This window comes from Apteryx mantelli, chromosome 1 (genome assembly GCF_036417845.1).
Source record: "Apteryx mantelli isolate bAptMan1 chromosome 1, bAptMan1.hap1, whole genome shotgun sequence".
Lineage (NCBI taxonomy): Eukaryota > Metazoa > Chordata > Aves > Apterygiformes > Apterygidae > Apteryx > Apteryx mantelli.
Genome location: NC_089978.1, coordinates 163,817,625 through 163,830,145, shown reverse-complemented (window position 1 = coordinate 163,830,145; position 12,521 = coordinate 163,817,625).

Below are 12,521 nucleotides of genomic sequence, written 5' to 3'. Positions count from 1 at the left end.
GGCAACTTGCTCTGCAGTTTCAGTTCACCTCAGCGTTCCTGCTCCATAAACACTTCTAGTAAAGACAGTCTCCATTTTCCTGCACATGCAGGAAAAATAGGGGAACAGCGTCATGTATGCAACAAAGTCAACTTTCATGCCTCACCATCCCACAGAACAGGAAAAAACACAGTGACTTTGCATTGTGCATTTAAGAGACAGTATAAATTAGCTATTTTATCACTTCCTTCTAAGGAAAAGTGGAGCTAATGTGGCATTCAGTTATTAAAGCGCCAGCATGCTTTAGAACGCATTGCGTGAAAACCACAACTGTTTCTCTAAGGTAAATACTGAAGACCCACATATGTGGTGCACTGTGAAAAATCTCTCCGAAACAGCATAACTGGTGGAGAAGGAGAAGGGAGAGTCTGGGAGCACCTTCAGACTCCCTTAGTGATTTGCAAAATTTTCGCCATGGTACAGGACTTAAAAGTGCAAAGATGTTTTCTGCAGCAGGATCTTAATTCAAATCCCTGTTTAGTGTCTGCTGAGGGAGGCTTCAAGGATTTCCACAGTTGCTGTTAATAACAGATGAAGTGTAAGTGGGAAGCACTACAAGCAGTGTATTTATATAGAAGTAAAAAGAGGGGGGTTACAAAGCAATTTTCATGCCACCTGAATGTGATGTTGGTCATTCCTGAGAGAGACAATGCAATAGGTTATGTCTCAACTGTAGTTGCTTTTTCCAGGTCAGTTGTTAAAATGTTTTCTCTGTTCTTGTTCTGGCAAGGATGCAGTTGTTCTTCATTTTTGGAGTTAAACATGTCTAACGTTCCTCTGATCTGTTAAACATTTACTTTTTCCCGCCCAGGACTGCCTGCATTACAGCACTGTTCTCTGCTTCTGATGTTCCTGGTTGCTGTTTTAAGAACGTGTGGCAGTTGGTGGCTTTCCAAGGGTGCAAAGCTGAACCAAACCTGCTTCTTGCTCCCAGGTGCATTCTGAACCCAACACCAAGACCCCCACAAAATTCCTGTACCTGACCTCTGCCTTTGTGCTCATGTTCTTGACAAAGGGGCCTGATTCAAGGCAATTGGAGGTTTTCCATTCATTTCTGTTGACTTGCATCAAGCCCTAAAGCGGCTGCTCCTTTCCTCAAGATGTTTGTGTCCATCTGCTGAACTCCATGTTAAACTCCATCTGCTCTGTGCCATGCCAAAGACCTGCAGGGAAGGAGAACTGTGTTACCTTTTCTGCTAGGTATGCTAAGCTGCGACCAGAACAATGTGTGGGTAGACATGAAAAATTCAGGTTGCCTGATTTGCAGCATACAGGGAGTTGGCTCCCCACAAATACGCGTACAACTTTGATGGGGACAGGAGTTGGGGCCAGATTTGGTTCCAATCAGATATGGCCTCAGCAGTCTGGCCACCTATTATTAATAGTAAATCCTTTGCTTTATCAACATATTGTACCATTCCTCCAGTGTAAAGAAAGAAACAAATATCAGTCCCATGTGAACAGGGAAACAGCCATCACTAATTCTGCCCTAGGCAGGGCCTTTCACTAACCTGGCTTTACTGTTTGCCACTACAGCTTGTTAACTGCTCTGAGGTTTTTTCCTTTTTTTTTTTCAATTAGTAATTATAGGATTCAGACAGAATTGGCAATTAAAATTTCAAACCCTGGAAGACTTATTAGCAGCAATGTTAGGCTCAATGGTGTTCAAAAGTGTTTGAGTCGCATTAAACGATCACTGAAGCTTCATGTAAGTTAAAGAATAACAAGTTATAGTAATACCCTCATAGCTTGGGAGCTGAAATATTCTAAGCAATAAAAAGATAAGATAAATTATCAAAGTCTTGAGGTCCAGACAGAAATCAAAATACATCAATTGTTATGCAGCCCCATCTTTGTTACCTGCCACTCCAGCCCACCCAGGATTGAGTCTGTCAGCATACATCCGTCCATCTTTCCCAGCAGTGCAAGAACAAAAGGAGAGGTGAGAAAGGTCCAGGTGCCCCAGTCAGCTCCAGAGCTGTGCTTCCGTATTGCTTTTCTGTTGTTCTTCTCAAGGACACTCAGATCACTTGTAAACCTTGTGGTTTTTCTGACTCTGCAACTTTCTACATTCACTAACACTTTCCCTCTTAAAAAACCTCTCTGAGGCAAAAACTGGAGGCTGCAACTAACTGCCAGTGCTGCAGTTGCAGCCTGAGTGTGATGCCAGAAGGGTTTGCTGTGCTGAGCAATACCTGTTCCCTCCCCTATTTCGTGCCTGGTGCCCTGGGCTATGAGTTCAGAGAGGAAGCAGGGAGCAGTGGAGCAGTTGCTTTTTTTCTTTCAGTGCTGTGCTCCATGGAAGGAAGGAGCCAGGAGAAGCAGGGGAAACCTGTGTGGTGGGAAAGAGGGGTGGGGCACCAAATCTCCCCTTATGCTCCCAGAGCAGCCAAATGGATGGAAACTGGAAACCTCTAGAGAGAGCTTGAAAACGTGGCTCTCCACATCCTAGTGGGGTTGGAGCAAGGAGAAACCCTATATTTGCCTCCCTGGTGCACTGGTGGCAAGAGATCCCCAGTGGGGACTGAGACTGGGGGACCGGTCCCACACAGAGGGGCCAGAGTGGGGGACCGTGGAGCAACTCATCCCAATGGGCAGACAGTGTGGACAGCTGCAGACAACAAGGCTCTGCTCCAGGGCAGTACCCAACCTCCTGCCTGCCTGCGTGGACCTCCCAGACCCTGGTAATCAAAACAGCCACAATAAAAATACACTAGAACTGACTGACTTTTCTTCAGGGCATGTAGCTTCTGTGGAGAAATGTCCCTGAATATATATATATATGTGTGTGTGTGTGTGTTTATGTACACGCACACTGTAGCTGCTGATGAATGAAGATATGACCCAGCCTGTTTGCTCTTCCCTCTTAGGGGAAGGCTGAGTTCCTGGTGCCCTTCTTGGTCCCCACTGCTAGTTCCCCAGCTGCAAAAAGGCACCCCCAGCTCCATCTCTCCTCTGATCAGAGAAGTAGTTGAGTAGTACTGAAAAACAGGACATTTTTGCAATGAGAGTCCTAAAAAACATCCACTTCAGTTTGTCCAGACAGTACAAAATACACCATAGATTTTGGTGTTTTCTGGAGATGATGGTAACCTCAGGTCTCCCAAGCTGCTGCAGGTCCTCCGTCCTGGTGCCTGCAGAGCAGGGAGCAAGAGGACATGCATCTTACATGGCTCTGCACATGTGGTGCATGTAGCTTCACAGACCTAGGACTGGAGAGGAGCTATGATGCCCGAGATTGCTTTCTTCTGCTTGACCCCAAAGCAATAACGCTTCCCCACGGGGCCCAGGGCAGCAGGTACAGGAATTGCTGAGTTCCTTTCCTCACAGACTGCTTTAACCACCGTGTTGTGGCACATTAGAGTGAGCAGGTAACTAGTGCTCTGGGTCTGGCTAGCACAGCAGATGTGATGCAAGTGGAGTGTTGTACTGCATGCAAGCTGTGACATGCCTTCCAGTATTTATATAACATTGTTTTGCTTTAATCTGGCTTTTTAAGTAAATTGTCAAAGCCCTTTCTGTTCACTAGAAGCCTTTTTTCTTTTCTTTTCTTTTTTTTTTTTGACTGCAAGTTTCATCTTTCAAAGCTTAGCTAGTTTTGAGTGATGGTGAAAAATCCCATTTGCAGTGACTTTTTGTTACATGCCTGTATTGTTCATGCAAAAGTGGTTGTTTTCTTTTCACCCTGGCATAGCTCAGGAGTGACTGCATGGTCTTAGCTCAAACTTTCTAAAAATACTCATCTGCAAGGAGAGATCCAGTATGGCAGTGTTCAGACCAAGAGACTAATGCTTTGGAAAGGCATGACTGTCTAAAAAGAGGGTGGGGACAGCATCATGCAAACTATTTGGTAAGCATAAGCAGTGGAGCTGCAATGTGCGTTATCCAGAGAATATTTGCAGAGTGCTTTGGGTCTCTTTGGGGTGCAGCAGGCTAGAGGAGTAATAGTACCCAGATTACAGGGGAAGTCCAAGCAGTGCCCAGAGAGCAAAATGAGCATAGGGGAAATATGTCTGCAGGGAGGCTATAGGGTGACTCAGAAGTCATAAAGAAAAACACCTCCTGCTGCTTGGAGAAGCAAGTCTGAAAGATGAGCCTGCTCCTCAACAGAAGTTGGTCTTAATAACCACATCCTCTTCTCCAAGGGTGAGACACCCGACCCTGGGGGAGGGGAGGATGGCAGGGACTAACCAGAGTGTAAATCACACATATGACAAATTCCAGGAAAACATGTGGAAGCTCCTTTTTGTCCTTCCACTGGCTGATTGCAGGAAGCTCCCCAGGTGATGGCTTTAGCAGCTGCTGGGAGAGGAGATCTTATTGTTCTGTGCGCATGATTTTACAGTCTTGCCAATTTTTGGCAGGAAACTACACAACAAAACCTTCTAGTTCTTTCTTGCTCCCTGGGTTTGCTCTCAAGGGGCTGATCCTTTGGTTTACCTCTTTCATTAGTCATAACCTGAGGAGATTCAGCTTCCCTTTCCCAGCCCAGCCAGGTCTGATGGGCTTCAGCCTAAGATCCTGGCAGGAACACAGAGAATTTTCCCTAGACCTCAGACAATATTAAACATTGGCACTCTCAAGCCTGTCACTGCATTTCTAATGCTAAACTATGTGGTTGCCCAGCATGCCAACTCCCTTGTACCTGTCTGTGTAGTGTTTAGTTCTTGTTCCCATTTCTCTGGCATTGGGCTCAAGTTCTGTTTCCAATTCAGGTTTCCTTAGTGACACTCAGAGGAAGCACATTTTGCATCTTTTTGACCTGTCTGGCGCAGCACAGGTGGCCAGAAGGTGGTAGCACCCCTGATATTAAAGGATATGAGAATGTGAGGGACCCACTGCTCTGGTCTCACTAGAGTCTGCAGCATGGAAACTTGAAACATGAAGCTATGTTCATGAGCAGACTTTCTGGGTAGCCATCATCTCCCTGTTCTGCTGCTTCCTTGTGATGCCGTGCCTCCCCCCAACACTGTGCCCAGCCTGCAGCTACGAGCAGCACGTGGCTGACCCAAGGACACAGTTTACAGCCTTGTCCTTTTTAGTCTGCAGCCTGGTGCACTGTGACTGAGCTCAGGCAGTGTTAAATCCTGAACCTCTAACCCTGCCTTTTTTTTCCTTCCCTTCACTGGGTTTTACACCAAGGTCAGGAATGAAGGTCACATCCTCTCTGAGGTGTTTCCAGCGACGAAGGCTGTGCACTGCCCTCATTAAATCCACCCCCACCATGGAGTTGACAGTGCAGGCAGGTTGGCATGTTACTGGTTTTGCTAAGGTTGTCAGCGGGGGCTGAGGTTTTGCATCAAGTGGATGCATCAGGTGTTGCAATCTCACCTGGAGAGTGCCTGGCTGAGGTTCAGCCCTCTCCACGCTCGCTTGCGCCTGTGATCTCATGGGGTTTTGCAAGCGCTGGCTGGGCACAGTCAGCCCGCATTGGGGGAGCTGCAAGGAAAACTCAGAGCTCATGTGTGATTCAGTTTGGGGTGTCTCTCTTGTAGCTGAGTCAGGCTTTATTCCAGCGTCTTCGTGCTGTGCTTCAGGGGGGGCCATGTCTCAGGCACAGCAGGAAACCCAGGCTATGGTTGCCCCCGCATTGCTGGCTGGGAAAAAGTGAAGGCTGGGGTTCTCCTCTGCTCCCATGCGTGAGGACAAAGTGGGCCTCCCTGGCACAGCCACCCCTCTGCCACCTCCACCACAGCATCCTGGCCAAAACTGGCCAGCTTGAGCCATGGTCCGCTGACCCGTTCCATCTGGCCATGGGGGGAGACAGGCCATCACTTTGCAGCAACAAGCAGCCAGATAACAGGGCCCTGTGCCCAAAGGAGCCTGGCCAGAGACCACTACTGCCGGCTGGGGCTTTGCCCCGCAACCTTTCCCAGCACGCTGTAGCCCCATGTGCCAGAGTCTTGTGTGCTCATAGAGGACTCCAGGAGGCCTGAGAAACTCAGGAGGTCTCCTAGACTTATCCACAGCCCTCCTGTCTCACTCCTTGTCCCTGACTGCATAGCCTGGGGCCCAGGCGGCCTCCCTGTTTGCTCTTCTGCCCCCAAACTGGCTCTTGCCATGGTTGCTTCCGGTTTGCGGTATTGCTGTGCACAATTAAACAGCTGCATCATGTCACCCTGGCAGGCTGCGCCGCACTGATAAATGGTACAATTCTGGGATGGAGGTGCCAATATATGGTTAGCTAGACTGAGGGGAGAGGAGAGGGCCACTTGGCCATGACAGGGGAACCCCACTGCACATTTCATTTGTGTCTCCCACCAACATGACATCTCTTGATCTCATCTCTTAACACACTGACATTGGTACAGCAGTAAGGGTAGCACCCAATGTGAGAAAATCAGTAACCTCTGGTTTCCAGAAAAGGTGAATACGCTCTCCCCAGACAACAGCATCTGTCTGCGGGTGGTTGGCAACTGGGAAAACGTGCTGATGATCCAGGCACTATCCATCTACCTTTAAAGCTTCCCCGCTGTGTGGCGGTAGGTCGGACAGGTTGTGAAAGCCTGTCGGGCTTTTGCACCTTGTCTGTAACGTTGCCACGGCTGTGCAGAGCTCCCTGTGCCGCTGGGGCTCCTGCCCTGCTGGAGCATGCAACCAGATACTTCCCGTTTGCACACACCCTCAGGGCAGGCGTTTCCAGAGTTCAGCTCCCTTTTAGCCCCTGTACTAAGCAAAAAGATCAGCGTCCCGAGCGCTTCAGAAATCTGTGTCCGAGTGCTTGGAAACAGGCTGCGAAGGCTGAGCAAGTGCTGCCTACCTGGGCATGAAGGAGGGCCCTGCTGGTCGCTCGCTCGGGGCTGGAGAGCGCGGCAGCTCCCCGCTTCCAGCCTCCGGTCGTCTCTTGGCAGCCCCCGCGAGCAAGCTGCAGAGAACCGTGGCACTGGGAAACAAACCACGGTCTGAAGGGGCAGCTCCTCCCGGCTGAGAGGGGCTGAGCGCCCTGTTTCTGCCCCGGTCTGTGCCGACTCTGCCCTGTCCTGCCTGCCAGGGCGAAACGGGGGGAGGGGACAGGAAGGCCCTCGTTATTCAGGGCTTGCTAATTAGACAGGAATGTTATCTCCAGCCCAGATGTCAGCTCTGACCTCCCTCTAACCTCCGTCTGGAAATCAAAACAGACATAACTCTGTTTGTTTAAAAATAATAAAAACAAGTTTGGGGTGAAGCAGGAAAATCCGGCCCTGGGGGTACGGCTGGGCAGGGAGGAGGGCACGCGACCAGATAAGCCCTGTGAGATATGCTGAGCTGCAGAGTTGGAAGGGACAGGCCAGCCACCCTGCCCTGAGCAGAAAACAAGGTCCCCATGGCTTACTGTGGCTGTAAACATATTTTGGGTCCTCTGACCTATTTCCAGCAGCGGTGATGGTGCAGGATGGCTCAGACCTTTGCCAGATATGGCTTTCCATCCCACCCCAGCTGCTCCTGGTAGATCCAGAGGTGGAACTGCTGGGGAGGATGAGCTGAGCTGGAATTTTACCTCCATGCCTTTCTCTGGGATTGGCCAAAGGGTCTCAGTAGGAGATGCTGAGCCCTGAAACGAGCTCAGCGTTTCAAACCCGACCTGACCTCCTGTTGTCCACACCACCTAAGGCAGCCCCCCAAATTGTTTGCAGGCTCAAGAGAGCTGTGTGATGTGAACAGTCAGTGGTTTTTGTCCTTGGCTTGTAGTAAAAAAAATTATCATATTGCACTTCTGTAATAATCTCTTCTAGCTGAGGATCAAACTTTGACCTGCTCTGAGCCAGGCCTTTGAGCACCTCGCCCTTCATTATGCAGATTTATATTTTTGTTTCTCGTAGGAGACCTCCTCTATTTTCTTCCTCTTCTTTGTAAGTCCACAGTTCTGGATTGGCTCAGCTCTGAATGCCAAGGAGGTCTTTACCCAGTATCCCTCATCCCTCTCTGCCAAATTTTCAGCACCATGGGCTATAGCACCTTAATATAGAAACTTGATGGCTACATTCCTGCTCCAAAATGAGGAACGGATGTGACCAGCTGAGAACCAGCACTCTCAGGCTTTCTCTTTCTGTTGCTGCCTCTTCCCTGGTCTGTAACTTAGCACTGCAGTGCCCATATCTTACACCAAGGAGCTGCTGGTCTGGGCTTGGCCCTACCCTGCCTAGTCTGTCTAGACTGCACAAACAAGAGTTTGGCCTGAACTGAAGTACCTCACATCCTCTGTCCAGGGAGGTGCAAGGACACCTCCTCACAGGGCTTCTGGCTTTGTAAGGTAGATAGGGGGAAGCTGAGCTGCACACTCAGCTGACAGCACAGAGATACCCTGTCCCTGCTTCCCTCCTCCTGCCTGCAGATCATGTCTGTGACCTATTTGTTAGCCTCATATCTGAGGTCTTGCATCCCGGCTCAATCCCTCTTGCTATGTATTTCCCCGATACAGAGCCTAGAGGTCTTCTCAACCTTCCCTATTCCCCATCTTTTATGAAGACTCCAGAGGGATTGCTCATCATGCCACAATCAGCAGTTCTTCTGACTGTGCGGGGGGATCCTGATATTGCAAATGCCACCACTGATTTGCAATCATAAGTCATTTTGCCTACCATCACCCCCAGGCAGCAAGCAGGTAAGGTCTTCCTTCTCAGTATCCTCCTTTCAAAATGCTTGACTGGTCCATGAGTAATGGGTGTTCTTCTTTTTTTACTCTCTAAAGGTTGTACCTCACAGTTATGACATCATGGTAGTGATGCATTGCCCTCCGGCAACATCGCCAGAGTAGAACATGATTTCTGTCGTCCTGCCTTTTGTCTTCCAGTCCTAGCTACTGCCTGGTACACCCTGTCTCCCTGAGCCTCAGAGTTACTGAAGCAGAATAATAACTGAGAGGTGAGTAATTGAGAAGCTACCTGACCAGATTTAGACCTGACTGTAAACATCTTCTCCGGTAACAATGGGAAGGAGGATCCATGTTTGCTAAGGTACAGAGCCACTGAAGGAGAAGGATGATACACAGGCGTCTCTGGGTGCACTTATGGAAGGCATTCATGCAGTGTATGTGCAATAAAACTCCACTCCAGAAACCAGCACAGATCCACAGACTTCAGTGAATTTGCACTCACTTTTATTAGCTGAACTTCTGAGACAATATTTACGCGATAGGTAGGTGCACTGGCTCTCACTGTGTGACCATGCCTCCAACACACTTAACATGCACTCACACAAACACTAGTACTGTACACACACACACACACACACACACGCCCCGACAAATGCACTCACAAAGACATGTGCTTATACAGGTAGGCAGAAACATCTGTTCTTCTCCAGGAAGCGAGACAGACGGTTCCTCAGGCTGTTTCAGGATGGTCCTTTGCATTTGCGAGAAAGAGATTAACAAACTGGAGCAACTCCAGGAAAGAACCATTAAGCTGGCCAGGGGGCTAGAGCATCTGATCTATAAGGAGAGGCTGAGGGTTTGTTTGGCCTAGAGAGGAGAAAGTTGGGTGGGGACAGGGATCTAACCACCATCTTCTACTGCCCATAGCGGGGTGATAGAGAAGCTAGGCCAGACTTTTGTCAGAGGTGCTCAGTGAAAGACAAGAGGCAACAACACAGAGATCATGGAACCACCATCCTTGGTTTCAAAACCCAGCTGGGCATGGCCCAGAGCACCCTGATCTAACTCTGAAACTGGCCCTGCTCCAAGCAGATGGTTGGACTAGAGACCTCCAGAGTTACCTTCCACACTAAATGACTCTGTGACTTTGACAGTCCTATACATTTGACAATATACTTTCTTTATTACAGGTACTGATCACAAACACTTGCATCTAGTATCTGGGATACTATAATAACCCCTGTGACCAGCTGTGCAGCTGGAGTGAATTCATGGTGTCACTGCAAAGGAGGTTTTCTGGTCTCTCCTGGGCTGTGATTCCCTGATTGTTTCTGACCAGCCTATGTCTGGGCTGCCACTGAAAAATCCCTCCCACAGCTGTGCCTTCCCAGTGCCTCTCTAGCACCCGGCTAGTCAACTGGACCAAGAAAATGATCCAGCTGGAAACATCTCTCTTTCTTTCGGTTCACATTCGTTTCCAGCTGGATCAGTTGATCGTGTAATGTAGGGGTGGCAGTGGGAGTGTGAATATTGGAGGAGGAAGGGGAATAGGAGGGAAAGGGAATTCCTCTTTTGGGGTCTGCCCAAACTTGAGCTGGCTTAGAGCAATCTTCAAACAACAGCCCTGATCTTTGTTACGGTAAGAAGGAATGTGATGTTCCATCATTCTAGGTTAACCTAATCTAAGTTACTTGTCCCAAGGAAAGGGTGCACAGCCTCTCCTTCTTGAGCCATGTGCCACCTGCGAGCAGTTCCAGGATGGCTGTTGTGGTAAGTGCAGGACAGATGGTGCTGTGCTGGGGCACAGCAGATGAAGATGCAGGGTAATCTGAAATCACAGCTACAGGAGGACGTGAGCCAGTCAGTGTCTTGCGGACAACACCTTTGGGTCTCAATGCATGTCTGTGTGTATCCTGGCCTTGGTGCATCCCATGGGGAGGTGGGGAGGTGTCCTGCCTGTGAACCATTCCCATAGGTCCTGCTCCCTTTGGATGCTTTCTGTCTTGGCTCTTAAAATGTGTGGTCTGAGAACTATAAAAACTCTGTACATGGTATTGAAGGTCATTAAATTTGGCAGCTTGTGTACCCCAGACTAAACCTGAGTGTCTGGCAATGGTAAGACCATGCAGTAAGCATTTAGCCCACTCAGCCCTGTATTTCTGGCATTTGTATTATAGAGGAAGCTGTCTGTGCCAATCTTTCCGTTCCTGTAAAATATAGGTAACTACCTCCTGGAGTGCTAAGTATGACTGTGTCTGGTAAGGATCTCTGAGGGCTGGCAGTCAGTGTGCTCTGTCCTCTGAAATGCCAGCCTTTCACAGCGCCTTAGCAGAGTGGCTAATCCCTTGCCTCCCGATCTGCTGTTGCTTCCCAAAGCATTTCAGTCATCTCAAAAGAAGGCGGGTGCTGCAACATCCCTCTTTTATTCTGCATTGAGGGTAACTGAGTCACACAGGGCTGATGTCCTACAGACTGGCAGCAGGCCCAGAAATAGTTACAGTCTGCATCCCTGCTCACCATGCTCCCCCATCCTAGCCACCATACACATGTGATCTGGTGGCTTAAATTTTCATGTCCTAGCTTTAATGAGTTTGTGCCAGGAATGGTATGGTATGAGCATAGCAGCCTTATCTGATGACAGTGACATTTTTAGCATGTTTATGTTTGGTTTTATTTGTAACCAGTTTCTAGAGCAATTCAGCTGGACGGTTTGAACAGCCTTGAAATGTTTAAGAGCCCAATGCCTACACTGGCCAATCTGCCAGAGATACTGGGGGACTCAGCAGTGTGTACAGAGGCAAAAAGCTCTGTGGCAGAGTCAGTTTGGGCACCAGATTTGCCAGCTGCAGCCTTTCACACACTCACTAGTGTCTGAAAAACAACACTGGGATTTTTTTTTTTGTTTTTCCTTTCTTTTTTTCTTCTGGTTCTCAGTACTATCGTGACCAGATGGGAATAGGTTTCCCATGTCTGATGCTGGGGACTCTCCAACCCATTCCTCCCAGATACCCACTGCATCACAAACGCGGACGTTTCTCTTGCAGCACAGCTCCAGCTAGTAGGAGGTATGGGGGAGAAGGGGAGGGGTTCGAAATTTAAACAGCTGGATTCAGTGAGGGTTCCCAGCGTTTTTCCCAGGAAGGAGGTCAGTGGGTTTTACAGGCAGATAGCCTGGGAGCAAGCACCAGGAGTGCCCCTTGAGGCTCCACCTCCGCAGCTCGCTTGGAGTGGAGTTCTCTTGCCCATATAAGGCTGTGGTTGTCGCAAAGCAGAAGAGCCATAAATATCGTATGCCATAAAGTCGTATGATCGTTACCTGCCCCACTCTGTGTGAGACTGGGCACCTTCCCAAGTCAGACTCTTCCTGCCTGTGGTTCTCAGTTCTCCCCTCCCCACCCCAGCTCCAGGAAGGCAGCGTTTCCCGTGTTTCTGCTCGCAGATGTGTAAGCACAGACCTTGAAGTCTGATTTCTTCAGGTGCTCTGCCCCAGACCAGTCCTTGCCTTGGACTATTCAAAGTTTATAAAGCCTCCCATCTGAGACTATGCACGGGCTTTATGGTAAATCGCTGCAGGAGGGAGGGCTCTGGCTCAGTTTCTCATATGTCTAAGTGCCTTTTTTAAGCAGCTTGTGGGCCAGAAGTTTCTTCACTTTGAAGGGTAGTACTTTCATTCTTCAACTGAGGGGGTTTATTTACAAGGAAAGCGGTAGGAGGAGAAATGAAGAATCGTAGCGGGGTGAAACAAAATGCTAGTGGAGAAGATAAGTAGCCATGTGCAAAATGTCTCGTTTGCTTCTCTTTCAGCATGTGAGATCCTGCAGGAGACGATGCACCCAGGCAGGGGACTGTGTGAGGGGTAGGGGGCTGTGGTGTCTGGCGTGGGCAGGGAGTGCACTGCCTTGCTGAGTTC